Source organism: Apodemus sylvaticus, chromosome 2 (genome assembly GCF_947179515.1).
Source record: "Apodemus sylvaticus chromosome 2, mApoSyl1.1, whole genome shotgun sequence".
Taxonomy (NCBI): Eukaryota; Metazoa; Chordata; class Mammalia; order Rodentia; family Muridae; genus Apodemus; species Apodemus sylvaticus.
The window spans coordinates 78,606,086-78,622,794 of record NC_067473.1 but is presented as its reverse complement, the minus strand read 5'-3'; the positions used below and the strand labels follow the sequence as shown (position 1 = coordinate 78,622,794).

The 16,709-nt window shown below is 43.6% G+C and overlaps 1 protein-coding gene across 1 annotated transcript in view; it reads right to left on the bottom strand.

Moving 5' to 3' along the window:
• Window positions 1–16,709, bottom strand: part of Creb5 (cAMP responsive element binding protein 5) — a 312,730-nt gene that overhangs the window by 107,969 nt on the left and 188,052 nt on the right. The window lies entirely within an intron of this gene.

Here is a 16,709-nt window from a genome sequence, read left to right as displayed (position 1 = left end):
TCATTTACCAAGTTCCTTCACCTCCACTTCTGAAGTTGACCTGGACTCCATCCATTTTGGCTCCATCCTCACTGCCAACACTATCTCCTCTTACTTGGTCTTTTGAAACAGTTTATGCCTCTCAATTGTTTCTCTGTAGTCTAACTGCATTGTTGCCAGATGATCTTTGTGAACTAAAGATTAGTCATGACATTTCCCAGTACTTCAACGTTCTTCTATGGCTTTCCTTTGCATTTAGGACTTTTTTCCTCTAAGAGAAAGCATCCTTTAAATGCTACAAGGCTACATCTCTTGGAGGCAATATTACTTTTCAACTGGTTTGATATATCCAGCCCTTCCATTAATTTCCATGAATATACCAAGTTCTCTCCTATTCCAGGGCCTTGATTCATCCTGTGGCCTATGCCTAGACTGCCTATCCGTCTTCACTTTAGTTATTTTGTTATTCATCTTTTAGATCTTTGCTTAAACATTACTTTCTTAAAATTTTCTCTGAGTCCCAAATTAGAGGTATACCTAGTCTGTGGAGTGATATGCCCTGTGCTTTACTGTTCGATATCATGATGTACCTGTAGACACATGTAATTGCTCAATAGCTGTCTTGTAGCTTTTATCCCATGATAACTGGGGACGTATATGTCAGAGATAATTATTCTGAATGATTTGACCATTGGGAAAACTCATGGCTGCTGTCAGTTCATACTGTTCTTCATGCTGAAGAAGGATACAAAAGAATACCTACAGAGCTGCAAGGCTTAGAGACCTATAGGGCCTCCGCCAGAGCAACACCGGGATGCTTGTCTGCTGTTGAGAATGGATCTTCCTGAAGTCTGGGACTCTTTCTCTTAGAGCACAAAAGGGAAAATACCAAATGGTTTGTTCCAGGACTTCTGACTTTCCCTTTAGGTGAATGCCAAACCACTCAACTGTTCTTATGAGAATTAAGTGCTTTCCACTTTTTTTTGCCAGTGGTTTCAGTTGCTGAAACGCTCCAGAAAGGCCAAAAAATTAACTTTTATTTTCAGTTCCCAAGCATCAAACCCATAAGCCGAGTAATCTTTTTATAAATAAGGCATTCATTGCTCATAACTGGTTCTCCGAGCCACTGCCTGCTTCATAAGGAAGATAACATAACTTCTGCCATGGGCGGTGGTGGTGGTGGTGGTGTGTGTGTGTGTGTTTGTGTGTGTGTGTGTGTTTGTGTAAAATAAAATAAATAAGAGCAATTATCTTAAAGTCCAGTATGGATGAGAGAATTTGTTTTCCTAACATGGAGTCAGCTTAGGAGTGACAGAGAGCTGCTGACATTCTAGAATGGCTGCCTGGTGCAAACTTCTGGCAACTCCCTCTGGTTCACTGGTCCAAAGCCAGTGAATTCCATATCTTTATTAAGTGAAGTAATTTGTTGTTCACTATTTGAAACATACTTTAAATACTTTGTTTCATGATGCTCTAATACAATTCCCTGAAGATCAAGGAAGATGGAAAAAGTCAATCATATACAATTTTTTTTCAAATTTAGAGTGATTATAAAAAGAATTTTACTTCAATTTATTCATTATGATAAATATCACTTGACAGCATCTTGAATAACTCAGGTGGTCATGATTAAAGTGTCCTTCTGATAGACACCTTTCCATAGGAAATCCTAACATGTTTATTAAATAAACCCCTCCTTTTTGTCCATGTGTAGGAGACCATGGAGTAAGAATGATGTATTTCGGCGGCGGCGGCGGCGGCGGCAGCAGCGGCAGCAGTGGCTGCTCCAGCTGAAGGGCCATCAGCAGTGGAACCAAGGCGTCACAGGGTCCAGTTAGGCCCTGCGCCCACGACCACTGACCTTCGCTGACCAGCCGGACAGCAAGCAGCTGCAGTTGTGCGGCGCCTTTCCTGCACGGAGGCCACTTCAGAACTCGGCCTCCCACCAGTCAGGAGAGGAGGATCCATCTTGGTTCCGTACTCCAGGAATCGGACAGACTGAGGTACACAAACATAATCCGAGGCCAACACCGCGGTGGTCTGAGCCCGACGGGCGTTGGCCTGCACCCAGGCCCTGGGCGGGTCGGGGGGCCATCGGGGTGCCAACCCAACCAGGAGGTTTTTTGCCCAGGCCTGCGAGCGCGCCGCCGCCATTTTGCCTGCAGGACGACAGGGAGCTCAGGCGGGCAGACCTGTAACAGGCATAGCCTAAGGCTAACAAAGCGGGGGTCCAGGCCCCAAAAGGCACAGGACTGACCCCAAGAACTGGGCGGCTTGGTGGGCCATCTGTGAGTCAACCCGCCCAGGTGATTGTTAGCAAAGCAGACTCTCCCGGCGCTTTCAGGGAGCGCGGGCGCACACGCCCGCCATCCTAGTCACCTGGCAAACCCAATTAACAGTCAAAGCCTTAGGGGAACTTTGCTCGGACCTTGGCCTCCCAGGCTTTTGCCTGGACTCAGGGACTGGGCGGCCAGGCTAACCTTGTGTGCGATAGCCCGGTTGGCAGATCGGCTGCCCAGCGGAGTGAGCGGAACTCAGGGGAGGTCACAGTAGCATACACCGTCGGCACTCCCTGGGAGTGCACACGGGCTCCATCTGCTCCACAGACACAATCTGGGGCAAGGCCTCAGACAGAAGGCCTTAGCTCTACTCTCTCCTCTTCCGGATCCAGATCAGTCTGGGCGGCAGCATTACATCTCCAAGTCCTGCAAGTGGCTAGCTGGGCTTCCGGGCGGCCAGCTGGGAGAAGTCAGTGTGCTCCAGTGAATCCAGCGGGCCCCAGCGGGAGCCTTCGGGTGCCTGCTTTGGGATCTGAACAGCCTGGGCAGCAGCACACTGTCTACAAGCAGTGCAGGAGGTAAGCTGTGCACCAGAGGCCAACTGGGAAGGGGCAGCTTGCACTGGTGAGTCCAGCACTGACAAGATAAGCTAACACCAGTGAGATCTAGATGGCAAAAGGCAAACGCAGGAACGTCACTAACAGAAATCAAGGCAATATGGCAACATCTGAACCCAATTCTCCTCTACCAACATGTCCTGGATACCCCATCACACCAGTAAAACAAGATCTGGATTTAAAATCACTGGTCATGATGCTGGTACAGGAACACATGAAGGTCATACGTAAAGAAATTCAGGAGACAATGGATCAAAAGGTAGAAGCCCTTGCAAGGGAAACACAAAAATCATTGAAAGAAATCCAGGAGAATACAAAAGCCAACAAGGAGGAAATGCAAAAAACACTTAAAGAAATACAGGAGAACTTTGCTCAACAGGCTGAGGTCATGAAAGACGAAACACAAAAATCTCTTAAAGAAATACAGGAGAACTTTGGTCAACAGGCTGAGCTCATGAATGAGAAAACACAAAAATCTCTTAAAGAATTACAGGAAAACACAAACATGCAAGTGAAGGAGCTAAGCAAAACCATCCAGGATCTAAAATCAGAAGTAGAAACAACTAAGAAAACTCAAAGGGAGACAACTTTGGAGATAGAAAGCCTTGGGAAGAAATCAGGGGACAGAGATACAAATATCAACAACAGAATACAAGAGATAGAAGAAAGAATCTCAGATGCTGAAGATTCCATAGAAACCATGGACTCAACAGTTAAAGAAAATGCAAAATGCAAAAAGCTTGTAACCCAAAATATCCAGGAAATCCAGGACACAATGAGAAGACCAAACCTAAGGATTATAGGCATAGAGGAGAGTGAAGATTTACAACTTAAAGGGCCAGCAAATATCTTCAATAAAATTATGGAAGAAAACTTCCCTAACCTAAAGAGAGAGATGCCCATGAATATACAAGAAGCCTACAGAACTCCAAACAGACTGGACCAGAACAGAAATACTTCCCGTCACATAATAATCAAAACACCAAATGTTCTAAACAAAGAAAGAATACTAAAGGCAGTAAGAGAAAAAGGCCAAGTAACATATAAAGGAAGACCTATCAGAATCACAGCAGACTTTTCACCTGAGACTATGAAGGCTAGAAGGTCCTGGGCAGATCTCATGCAGACTCTAAGAGAACACAAATGCCAACCAAAACTACTATATCCAGCAAAACTCTCAATCACCATAGATGGAGAAACTAAGATATTTCATGACAAAACCAAGTTTACCCAATATCTATCCACAAACCCGGCCCTAAAAAGGATAATAGGAGGACAACACCAATACAAGGAGGGAAACTTCACCCTGGAAAAAGCAAGATAGTAACCTTTCATCAAACCCAAAAGAAGTTAAGCATTCAAATTTAAAAAATAACGTCAAAAATGATAGGAAGTAGCAATCACTATTCCTTAATATCTCTTAACATCAATGGACTTAATGCCCCAATAAAAAGACACAGACTAACTGAATGGATACGTAAACAGGACCCTACATTTTGCTGCTTACAGGAAACACACCTCAGGGTCAAAGACAAACACTACCTTAGAGTAAAAGGCTGGAAGACAATTTTACAAGCAAATGGTCTCAGGAAACAAGCTGGAGTAGCCATTTTAATATCAGATAAAATTGACTTTCAACCCAAAGTCATCAAAAGAGACCCTGAGGGACACTTCTTGCTGGTCAAAGGAAAAATACAAAAAGAAGAACTGACAATCCTGAACATCTATGCCCCAAATGTAAGGGCACCCTCTTTTGTAAAAGAAACTTTATTAAAACTAAAAGCACACATTGCACCTAACACAATAATTGTGGGTGACTTCAACACTGCACTTTCCTCAATGGACCGATCAGGAAAACAGAAACTAAACAGGGACACAATGAAACTAATTGAAGCTTTGGACCAATTAGATTTAACAGATATATATAGAACATTCTATCCTAAAACAAAAGAATATACCTTTTTCTCAGCACCTCATGGTACCTTCTCCAAAATCGACCATATAATTGGCCACAAGACAGACCTCAACAAATATAAGAAGATCGAACTAATCCCATGCCTCCTATCCGATCACTATGGAGTAAAAGTGGTCTTCAATAGCAACAGAAACAACAGAAAGCCCACATACACGTGGAAACTGAACAATACTCTACTCAATGATACCTTGGTCAAGGAAGAAATAAAGAAAGAAATTAAAGACTTTTTAGAACACAATGAAAATGAAAACACAACATACCCAAATCTATGGGACACAATGAAAGCAGTGCTAAGAGGAAAACTCATAGCCCTGAGTGCCTCCAAAAAGAAAATGGAGAGAGCATACATTACCAGCTTAATGACACACCTGAAAGCCCTGGAACAAAAAGAAGCTATTTCGCCCAGGAGGAGTAGAAGGCAGGAAATCATCAAACTCAGGGCCGAAATCAATCAAGTAGAAACAAAGAGAACCATACAAAAAATCAACAATACCAGGAGCTGGTTCTTTGAGAAAATCAACAAGATAGATAAACCCTTAGCCAGAATGACCAAAGGGCACAGAGAAAGTATCCAAATTAACAAACTTAGAAATGAAAAGGGAGATATAACAACGGAAACTGAGGAAATCCAAAAAATCATCAGATCCTACTACAAGAGCCTATACTCAACACAACTGGAGAATCTGGAGGAAATGGACAATTTCCTTGACAGATACCAAATACCAAAATTAAATCAGGACCAACTAGACCATCTAAACAGTCCCATAATGCCTAAAGAAATAGAAGGAGTCATAGAAAGTCTTCCAACCAAAAAAAGCACAGGACCAGATGGCTTCAGTGCAGAATTCTATCAGACCTTCAAAGAAGAGTTAACACCAATACTCTTCAAACTATTCCACAAAATAGAAACAGAAGGAACACTACCCAATTCCTTCTACGAAGCCACAATTACGCTGATACCAAAGCCACACAAAGATCCAACAAAGAAAGAGAACTTCAGACCAATTTCCCTTATGAACATCGATGCAAAAATACTCAATAAAATTCTTGCCAACCGAATCCAAGAACACATCAAAACGATCATCCACCATGATCAAGTAGGCTTTATCCCAGGAATGCAGGGTTGGTTCAATATACGGAAATCCATCAATACAATCCACTACATAAACAAACTCAAAGAACAAAACCACATGGTCATTTCATTGGATGCTGAAAAAGCATTTGACAAAATTCAGCATCCCTTCATGCTTAAAGTCTTGGAGAGAACAGGAATTCAAGGCCCATACCTAAACATAGTAAAAGCAATATACAGCAAACCGGTAGCCAGCATCAAACTAAATGGAGAGAAACTTGAAGCAATCCCACTGAAATCAGGGACCAGACAAGGCTGCCCCCTTTCTCCTTATCTTTTCAATATTGTACTTGAGGTACTAGCTCGGGCAATTCGACAACATAAGGAGGTCAAAGGGATACAAATTGGAAAGGAAGAAGTCAAACTATCATTATTTGCAGACGACATGATCGTCTACCTAAGTGACCCAAAGAACTCCACTAGAGAGCTCCTACAGCTGATAAACAACTTCAGCAAAGTGGCAGGTTATAAAGTCAACTCAAGCAAATCAGTGGCCTTCCTATACTCAAAGGATAAGCAGGCTGAGAAAGAAATTAGGGAAATGACCCCCTTCACAATAGCCACAAACAGTATAAAGTATCTTGGGGTGACTCTTACCAAACATGTGAAAGATCTGTATGACAAGAACTTCAAGACTCTGAAGAAGGAAATGGAAGAAGACCTCAAAAAATGGGAAAACCTCCCATGCTCATGGATCGGCAGAATCAATATAGTTAAAATGGCCATTTTGCCTAAAGCACTATACAGATTCAATGCAATACCCATCAAAATCCCAACTCAATTCTTCACAGAGCTAGAAAGAGCAATTATCAAATTCATCTGGAACAACAAAAAACCCAGGATAGCTAAAACTATTCTCAGCAACAAAAGGAAATCTGGGGGAATCAGTATCCCTGACCTCAAGCAATACTACAGAGCAATAGTGTTAAAAACTGCATGGTATTGGTACAGTGACAGACAGGAGGATCAATGGAACAGGATTGAAGATCCAGAAATGAACCCACACACCTATGGCCACTTGATCCTCGACAAAGAGGCTGAAAACATCCAATGGAAAAAAGATAGCCTTTTCAACAAATGGTGCTGGTTCAACTGGAGGTCAGCATGCAGAAGAATGCGAATTGATCCATCCTTGTCTCCTTGTACTAAGCTCAAATCCAAATGGATCAAGGACCTCCACATAAAGCCAGACACTCTGAAGCTAATAGAAAAAAAACTGGGGAAGACCCTTGAGGACATCGGTACAGGGAGAAAGTTTCTGAACAGAACACCAATAGCGTATGCTCTAAGAGCAAGAATTGACAAATGGGACCTCATAAAATTACAAAGTTTCTGTAAGGCAAAGGACACCATCAAGAGGACAAATCGGCAACCAACAAATTGGGAAAAGATCTTCACCAATCCTACATCAGATAGAGGGCTAATATCCAATATATATAAAGAACTCAAGAAGCTAGACTCCAGAAAACCAAACAACCCTATTAAAAAATGGGGTACAGAGTTAAACAAAGAATTCTCACCTGAAGAACTTCGGATGGCGGAGAAGCATCTTAAAAAATGCTCAACTTCATTAGTCATTAGGGAAATGCAAATCAAAACAACCCTAAGATTTCATCTTACACCAGTCAGAATGGCTAAGATTAAAAATTCAGGAGACAGCAGGTGTTGGAGAGGGTGTGGAGAAAGAGGAACACTCCTCCACTGCTGGTGGGGTTGCAAATTGGTACAACCACTCTGGAAATCAGTCTGGCGGTTCCTCCGAAAACTGGGCACCTTACTTCCAGAAGATCCTGCTATACCACTCCTGGGCATATACCCAGAAGACTCCCCACCATGTAATAAGGATACATGTTCTACTATGTTCATAGCAGCCCTATTTGTAATTGCCAGATGCTGGAAAGAACCCAGGTATCCCTCAACAGAAGAGTGGATGCAAAAAATGTGGTATATCTACACAATGGAGTACTATTCAGCCATTAGAAACAATGAATTCATGAAATTCTTAGGCAAATGGATGGAGCTAGAGAATATCATACTAAGTGAGGTAACCCAGACTCAAAAGGTGAATCATGGTATGCACTCACTAATAAGTGGATATTAACCTAGAAAACTGGAATACCCAAAACATAATCCACACATCAAATGAGGTAGAAGAAGAAAGGAGGAGTGGCCCCTGGTTCTGGAAAGACTCAGTGAAACAGTATTCAGCAAAACCAGAACGGGGAAGTGGGAAGGGGTGGGTGGGAGGACAGGGGAAGAGAAGGGGGCTTGCGGGACTTTCGGGGAGTGGGGGGGCTAGAAAAGGGGAAATCATTTGAAATGTAAATAAATTATATCGAATAATAAAAAAAAAAAAAAAAAAAAAAAAAAAAGAATGATGTATTTCATACTAACATCAAACTTCTCCTAACCACAATGAATACCTGGACAGCCCCAGACACTCCACGTGGGATGCCTGTTTCTAGCTGGTTTGTAATCCAGAGAATGGATCTCACCATCCCGAGTCATATTTGACATAGATAAAACTTCATAGTTGGCCCTTCGACAGATGAGCTCATTGGCTTTACCCAAAATGGGCAGAATTCTGGGGAAGGGGAATTTAACATTAGAACTGTTGGGCCAGAGGCAGAGAAGGGCCTGGCAAAGGTGCTGGGCCGTAGCAGAAACTAGACTTGGCTTCCCCTGTTCTCAAACCCTTCTAATGAGTTTCAGTGTTTTCTTTCCAGTGCTTATCATCATCAAGGAACTATGAATTTGCATCCCTAATGCACCCTTCTCAAAGGTGTGTTGGCATCCCTGTAGGCTTAGAGTGGCTCTTAATGCTGCTCCCCTCTGGGCAGGTGCCCACACACTCCTTATTTGGGCCTCAACCTATAGCGTGTCTGCTTTACTCACGGACTTATTTTTATTTAAAAAAAAAAAATCCCTGGGAACCTATCTTAATTACACTCATTTTAAACAGTGAAAGATCAGAAGAAGTCAGATGAGTCAGAAAATTGAACATTTAACTGAATCCCCTCATATTGGGCCACAGAGTCAAATGCACCATCTCTCTGTGTGTGGTAAATCTGCTTTTTAGAGCTATTTTTCTCAAAAGGAAATAGATATAAATAAGACCATTTGGATAAACACAGGTTAGAGGAGTAAGCTAAGGCCTAGTGGGAACTCATTCCCACTAGCTGTCCCGTACCACACTTCTTTCTCGCATTTTTCTACAAACACTAAGCATACAGGCTGCCTGCAGCATCCCACACACCATTTGGTGGTAGTTCCAACAGATACAAAACAAAATATTTTATAACTGTGGCTCAAACATTTATTTAGCTTCAGCTGTGTTTTAAGAATGATGCCCAGTCTAACATGAATAAAAGATTATTCTACCCTAAAGAAATTCATCCTGTATTAAGGGAAAGAGAGGAGGCAGGGAAGCCAGTCTGTAATGGGAGCTATCCCCCCAGAGTGTTACCCAACACCCTGGGGGATTCCAGGGCCCAGGAGAGCAGACACAGGAAATGCTCATGGGAGGAAAGATTAACCTCACACACACCACGGGCACATGCGGGGGCTGTGTGCAAACCTAGATGTATGTGTGTGTGTGGGGGGGGAGGTTGGTAACAGAGGCCTTATGCTTAGTTAACTGTCCTTGCTAGGTGGGTTGTTACAGTATGTTGGTGAAGATCCAGGAGATTTTAAATAGCTCCCACCACCCATAGCTTGATGCAGGAAGAAAACATTCTCTTTGGATGACAACACCCCACCTGCTAATAGAAACCATCTAACCGGCATGCCCAAGTTAGATTCAGGTCCGATGCCCCTCCCCTCTCCCGATGAGGCATGATTGGTAACAATGGGCATTTCGAATTTTTTTTCAACTCCTTTACCAGTTTTTCAGGGAGGTAGCTGAGTCACAAATGAAGAGCAACATTTGATAGTGAGATGAAGCAGCCATGGCCTGAGGCAGGGAGGGGTGCTAGGAGTAAGAGGGAAGGAACTCTTGGACAGGAGACGGGAAGCTTCCAGAGTCAAAATACACCCCACCCCCACTGTTCTATATCGAGCTGCTTATGGAAAGGTAAAACTGAGCTAGGACTCAGCCCTAGTGTTTGCTGAATCTGGAGCCTTTTCCAAGACAGAAAATTGGTATATATATTTTCCCTCCAGTATTTTTAGTCCTCACCTATTTTTATTTTAAGTTCAAAACACATAGATAGGCATAAGATATGCAGGAAGTGGATTTTAACAATCAGTGTTGGGTAAGATTTTCACTGGGAACACATGGACGTTTTCTCCTTGTAGGGGACTTCTGCAGCACATTAATTTTGATTCCTGGAGGGAAGTGCGAGGTGCTACATGAGATTCTCTTAACAAAATAATAGTTTTCTCATGGCTTGAAGAATAAAGTCAAAAACAGAAATACTCATAGTGGGGGAGGGGGGTCTGCATGTGCTTGAAAACTTTAGATAAAACTCACTGTTGTACTGGGGTTTCTAAGCCAATATTGGCAGTCACTGAATACACTCTTTCAAAGGAAAGGAATGAAAGAGAGAAGGAAGGAAGGAAGCAAGCAAACCTTGGTCGTCCTGGCTCACACGCGACCATGAAACAAGATGGCTTCACAGAGCAAATGGCCCGGCCCTTGTCACCCAACTGCTCTCTGCTTACTCACTTGGCTCTGTACACCCACTCCTGTGTCTTTGCATATGAAAAAAAAAAACAAAAAAACGAGGCAGTAAAAGTGTCAGCCTGCTTTTGTCAGGATTAGCCAGTAAAAAATAATTGGAGGGGACTTAATACAGCCCAGGCACAACAGTCGTGAGATAATTGATCCTTAATACGTTGCTCCCGAGTCTCCACATGCCAGGAAGAATTCTGACGTGCGGAGAAGTTACGATATGGCTTCTTCAATAGAGACGCTAAGCAGAACTCAAGCCTCTTCTTCCCAGCAACCTGCAGACGGCATCCCACACTGTCTCCAGAACACGTGGCATCCTGTACAGCAGCTGCCATTGCGAGCCAGTGGGGTTTTCTTTTCAGTCTTCTTTCATACGATTTCCCTTCCTTCCTCCAAGGAGCTGGCACCGTCATGCCAGACATGCAACGAGAACTCGCTCTAGACACCGGCGAAGAAAGTTTACTCAATTCCACCGCTCCCTAGAGTTTGTTATCCCAGTTAGAAAGGGCTCTGATTGACAGGGGGCAGCGGGTATTTTTAAGTTCGAGGGTTATTTTCTAGTAATTGCCAGCCTTAAAATTGTAGTTTGTCAATCAGACAGTTCTCTTAAACCCACGACTGCATTCTTGTCCAGAGGTAGGGCAATTAAGGAGAAGTCTGTAAGCGGCAATGCTCACAGGCCTTTTTTCTTGTCATATAATTGTTGTTAAAAGATTCACTGCCGTGTCTGGGGAGGAGGCGATGCCGTGGCATTCAGTAAAAATGTCTGAAACCATTTTTTTTTCAAACATTTTGAGGTTTGGCACAGCCCTGAAGTCCATCTTGCCAAGCGCTTTCCCCCTTAATTTTTAAACCCATGTGTCTTTCAAGGGGAATTTAATCCGTATGTTTCTAATTCATTTACACTTAACTCATCAGAATGGTGCTTTGTAAGAACTATTTGATGTACAGGGAGTCCTATGGTTCTCTCTCTCTCTCTCTCTCTCTCTCTCTCTCTCAAGTCTGATCTGAAAGGCCTTTCTTTCTGAGAACCAGAAGATGGTATTAGCCAAATGACTGGGGTGGTACTCAGGATCAACACTGAACTTAGAGGCACGGAGCTAGCCGGCACGATAACATGTATAAGCCCCGTACACCTGCTTGCCCCACCATCTAAGAAGGCCTCCCAGACTCCTTCTTCCCTGAGCAGGCCTCATTCACAAGAACAAAACATGACTCTAAAGCGTAGTTCAGTGGCAAGATCCTTTCTGATTCTAGGGATATTTGGGGCAATTGTGATTCCCACCTCCAAATTGGTAGAAGTCAGGCCTGCTACATCTTGTTCAATGAAAGCCTTGCTGGGGAAGGAAATTAACAACCAAACGGCAGAACGAGGAAGGACTGAACAGAAGTTCTGGGCAGGCATTGTTTGTGCCGATTGCATTCCTCGGAACTGAATGGTAGTAGTAGGATAAGCTGCAAGGCCTGTGGACCAAATGGGGCACCGCTTCCCAGGCTGCACTCTCTCATAGGTGGACTTAAAGATCTTCAAGGCTAAACTTAGTGTGAAGACAAACACCATCATTTTCTTTAAGGCTACAGATCCAGGCAAGGAATCTTGGTCCTGGGGCACAGGTAGGGATTCAGTCTAGGACTCCTGAGCGCATCACCAGTGATAGTTCTACTGCATCAGTGCTTTCCAAAGCCCGAGTGCAATGACACAATGAGCAAATGGTGAGAAATTGATAAAACCAGTACAACCTGGTGTCAGCCTTTTGGGGGTAGAAGTAGATAGCCATGAAACCTTGTGTCCAGTCAGGAGTACTATTCCATAAAGAGCAGACAGAGCATATATATGCATGTATGCACGTGTGCATGTATGTATGTATGTAGTACCTATGTATTCATGCATGAATGCATTTCTGTATGTGTGAGCACAGACATGTCATCTGCAGTCACAGAATTGGTCTCAGGAGACACTGCTCAAGCTCCTTAATGAAACACTGGTAGTTACATGCAACCATTCACATGGGCCCAGTTTGCTCTAAATCATCTCTAGCTGACTCACGCTGCCTAATTTGGTCTAAATGTTATGTAAATAGTCATAGTGTTGCATTGTTTAGGGAATAGTGGCAAGAAGAAAATGTCTGTACATGTTCAGTACACACTAATTTTCCCCAAATGTATTCAGCCTGAAGCCATGGCTATAATAGCCATTAGTACAGAGTGCCAATTGTATGCATGTGCACCAACACACACACACACACACACACACACACACACACACACACACACACACACAGTATACTGGGTTGGGTAGAGAGTAATTTCTCATTGCTGTTGCTATAGTGTTTTTTAAAAAGGTTCAAAACCACTAACCATACTTTTCTTGGTAACAGCTTTACCAATGGCACTATCAATTGGCTTCACAATTCCTTAAACTTAAGCATATGATCCTATGGCACGTTAGTCTGGTATACCATAGGAGGCGTCATCCAGGGTTTGGGAGGAATAGGCAGGGTATAAATGGGTTGGAGGCACTGGGACACTGCTAGTTAAGAAAAAAAATAGTCTGATTAGGATTTACAAACACAAGCAAGTGTGTCTTGCCATGTGCTTTTTCCAAGCACTTAACAATCATTAATTAGTTAGAAACACCCTTCTGAGGTCAGGAGGTTCAGTAGTTCATCTCCCACCAAGGAGCCGAAAGGATTCTTGGAAAGATGAATCCTAGCTGCTGGGGTAATGGCTATGGGAAGGCGAATTGGGTTAACTGGCTGTGCTACATCTTACCATAAAGCATCATGACAAAGGCACTGTCAGACATCGCAGACAGCCAGTGTATCCTGAACCTAACAAATTAAAAGTTGCCTCTATAGTCAAGGATGGGAAGTCATTAAAACAACTGAGCATTACCTTCCTGTCTGTTGCTGTTGCTGTTTTCAGAACTGGTCCTGAAGTGACGTGCTCTCTGTGGTCAAGAGACACAAGAGTCCCTATGGGATTGCAGCGCAAAGCTCAGCTGTTTGGGGATTGTGGTCTAAGCCCTTCCCTACGTGGTGAGGCAGAGGGAGGAAGCAGTGTGACTGGCAGGCCCGAGGTCATATCCTGCAGGTGGGTGGGTGATAGTGCTGCGGAGGCTTCCAACTCTAAACCATTGGACATCTGCTCTATGTGGGTCAGGCTCACACAGTGGGAGGCAGGCAGGAGTGGAGACCGGTGGGCGGAAGTCTGTCAGCTTATATCTTACGTATGGCCTGTGAGACTTATGTATGGACTTCTGGACTGAAGGACACCATACTCCACCCATTAACTAGACTCCACAGACCCGATGGTTAAGGGCAAAATAAGCAAGATATTTTGTCTAGCTCCCCTAGGCTCTTTCCACATTTAGGTAGTGGGGTCTTTAATAGCTTGGACACCTGAATGGGGCTCAGCTTCTAGAAGCACAGCTTGCTGATGCCTTGCACATGTTTCTCCCCGACCCCTCCCTCCATCCTCAGAAGCCAGGGGGCATGAAAAGGACTGAGAAGCATTAGCAAAGAGAGGAGAGCAAGGCAGATGGCGCGCCCGCCGTTCTGCCTTAGATCCGGGTCCCAGCTCTGCTTCACTTTACGACCTCTGACCATTCTCGTCACATTTGAAAAAAGATTCACTTATTTTTATTCATCATTTTTACTCGTGTGTATGTGTGTGTCTGACAAGGGTGTGCAGCTTTCCCTAAGGGCCAGAAGAAAGTGTCAGATCTCCAGTGGAAAGTACATAGTAATGTGAGCCACCCACTCCATCTCGTCACAATCTGGAGAACTCTCAGTTTCCGACTCCGTGAAATGGGCTGGTTGGACTGAAAGACTTCTACAAGTGCTTTAGAATAATAGGATTTTTTTTTCTACTGCTAAGGGATTCCAGATGGTGAGGATAAAATCTAAATCAAATGTTGCTGCTTTTGACCTGTCCCCTGGAGCTGCCCTTTTCCAGAGGTAGGAAATGGCAAATAGCAGCACTGTATAAATAACAAATCTGAAACTCAGGATTCAGAAAAGCTATGGATGTGCAGGGAGGCCTTGGCGCATCTGTAAGGTGGATAAGCAGCCCGAGAGCAGAAACGTAAGGCGAAAGCAATTTAAGTCCACATTCATACTAGAGGAGTTTGGTTTAATTGCTGCTATTATGATTAATTCCATAGGAATTAAATGGGATCAGCTTTTTCTTACGAAGCGTTTGTTGAGCTGACCGGAGCGTTATGATAAATAAGAAGGCCAAGCAGACATAGGGTGCAACAGAAAACTTGGTCCTGAAGAAAAGAATATGAAAGACTTCTACTTCTTGACTAAGAAGGGCAAGGGATACAAAAAGCTCTGGTTCTTTCTAGAGATGAAACAAACTACTTTAAAGTCCAATCTTAAATCTCATCTTTGGATCTATAAAGAAATGGTCACCTAGCCTACAGCTCATGATATGGGGAAGGTATCACTTCACCTCCTACCTGCTCATATTATATTCTGGAACTAAATTTACCTTCTTGAAAAGGAACACTGAATGACAATATTTCTCTCTGCCTGATGATAATGATGGTGATGATGATGATGGTGGTGGTGATGATGATGGTGGTGGTGGTGTGTGATACATAGCTGTGTATGTGCATATTACATGCGATTATGAGCACAGAGCACATTTGGTGGTCAGACAACATCTGGTGTCAGGTCTTCCACCTTATCGAGACAAGGTCTCTTTGTTGTCACTACCTGTCCTAGAACTTATAGACATTCTCCTGCCTCCACGTCTCCTCTTGTCACCAAAGCACTAGAATTGCAGACTTGTGCTATTATACGTGGCTTTATATGGCTTCTGGGGATTCAAGTCCAGGTCCTCATGCTTGCATGGAAAGTGTTCTGCACGCCGAACCATCTTCCCACACGTCTACCTTATTGATGCCCCAAATATGTTACCATATAAACTTTCAACAGAGACAAATAATTTCCTTATTGAATAACTTGACATTTAGCAGTCACTTTCTAGGCTGACTGCCTTTATGCTCATTTCAGAGAATCCATCATAAAGTGAAGCAGCCGAAGCTAGCAGAGCATCAGTGGCTTGTCAAAAATTATAGTGCCAGCCAATGGCAGAGCCAGATTCAAGCCCCGATTTGCCCACCAGCGCTCCCTGGGCAGAATTATACTGGGCCATATTAATGAGCAACGAAGCCCTGCCTTTGCCAATAAGCTTGCTCCTTACCCCTCCTCTAACAGTGATGCAGGCCCTGTGGCAGGCACAGCTCACAGTCAAGTGGGTGCACTAGCGCACAGGCAACAAAAGGGCCAGCTGGCCATCTCAGTCCATGGGTCCAGCCCAATATGCATTCAGTTCTTTAGAGATTTACAGACTCCTAGTAACTCACATGAGTATACAAGATATCACAGCGCAGCCTCTTGGGAGTGTTTTTCCATTCCTATGAATACATAACTAACAGATTGCTTGACAGTTTTTATAGACTGTGCTTTTGGGGACAGGGGAACACATTCAGCCATTCAGATAGAAAAGTAAAGAATGATAAGGGGTTTGAGGTACCTTACAGAGAGAGAGAGAGAGAGAGAGAGAGAGAGAGAGAGAGAGAGAGAGAGAGAGAGAGAGAGAGAGAAAGAAGTGTCCAGATGGGTCTTGGCTAGTATCTAACTACCACTGGTTGCTGGGATGATGGCAGACTATTGATTACTTTTTCTCGGGTGCTGTGTTGCTGCATTGATCATTAAAAAGCTCTCCTGCCAGTGTAGGTTCAGGAATGTTATGTTGTGTCTGTGTACTATGCGGTGGACTCTAAGCCAAGTCAATTTCAGTTTTCCAGAGTGTAATTCAAGGAATAGACTCCGATGTTACCAACCCCCATAAAAACACAGCCCTCTGAAACACCAACATCACAGCAGGCACTTCAAATAGGGCAATGGTATGTGTTAAAAAAAAATAATCACAAACTGAAATTTGGGCCAGGATTTGTATTTCCAGTGCTACCTGACTTCACCCTCCTGGTGACTGTACCCCTGCTCTGTGTCTCCCCAGCCAGGAAACTAAATGGGCAGCT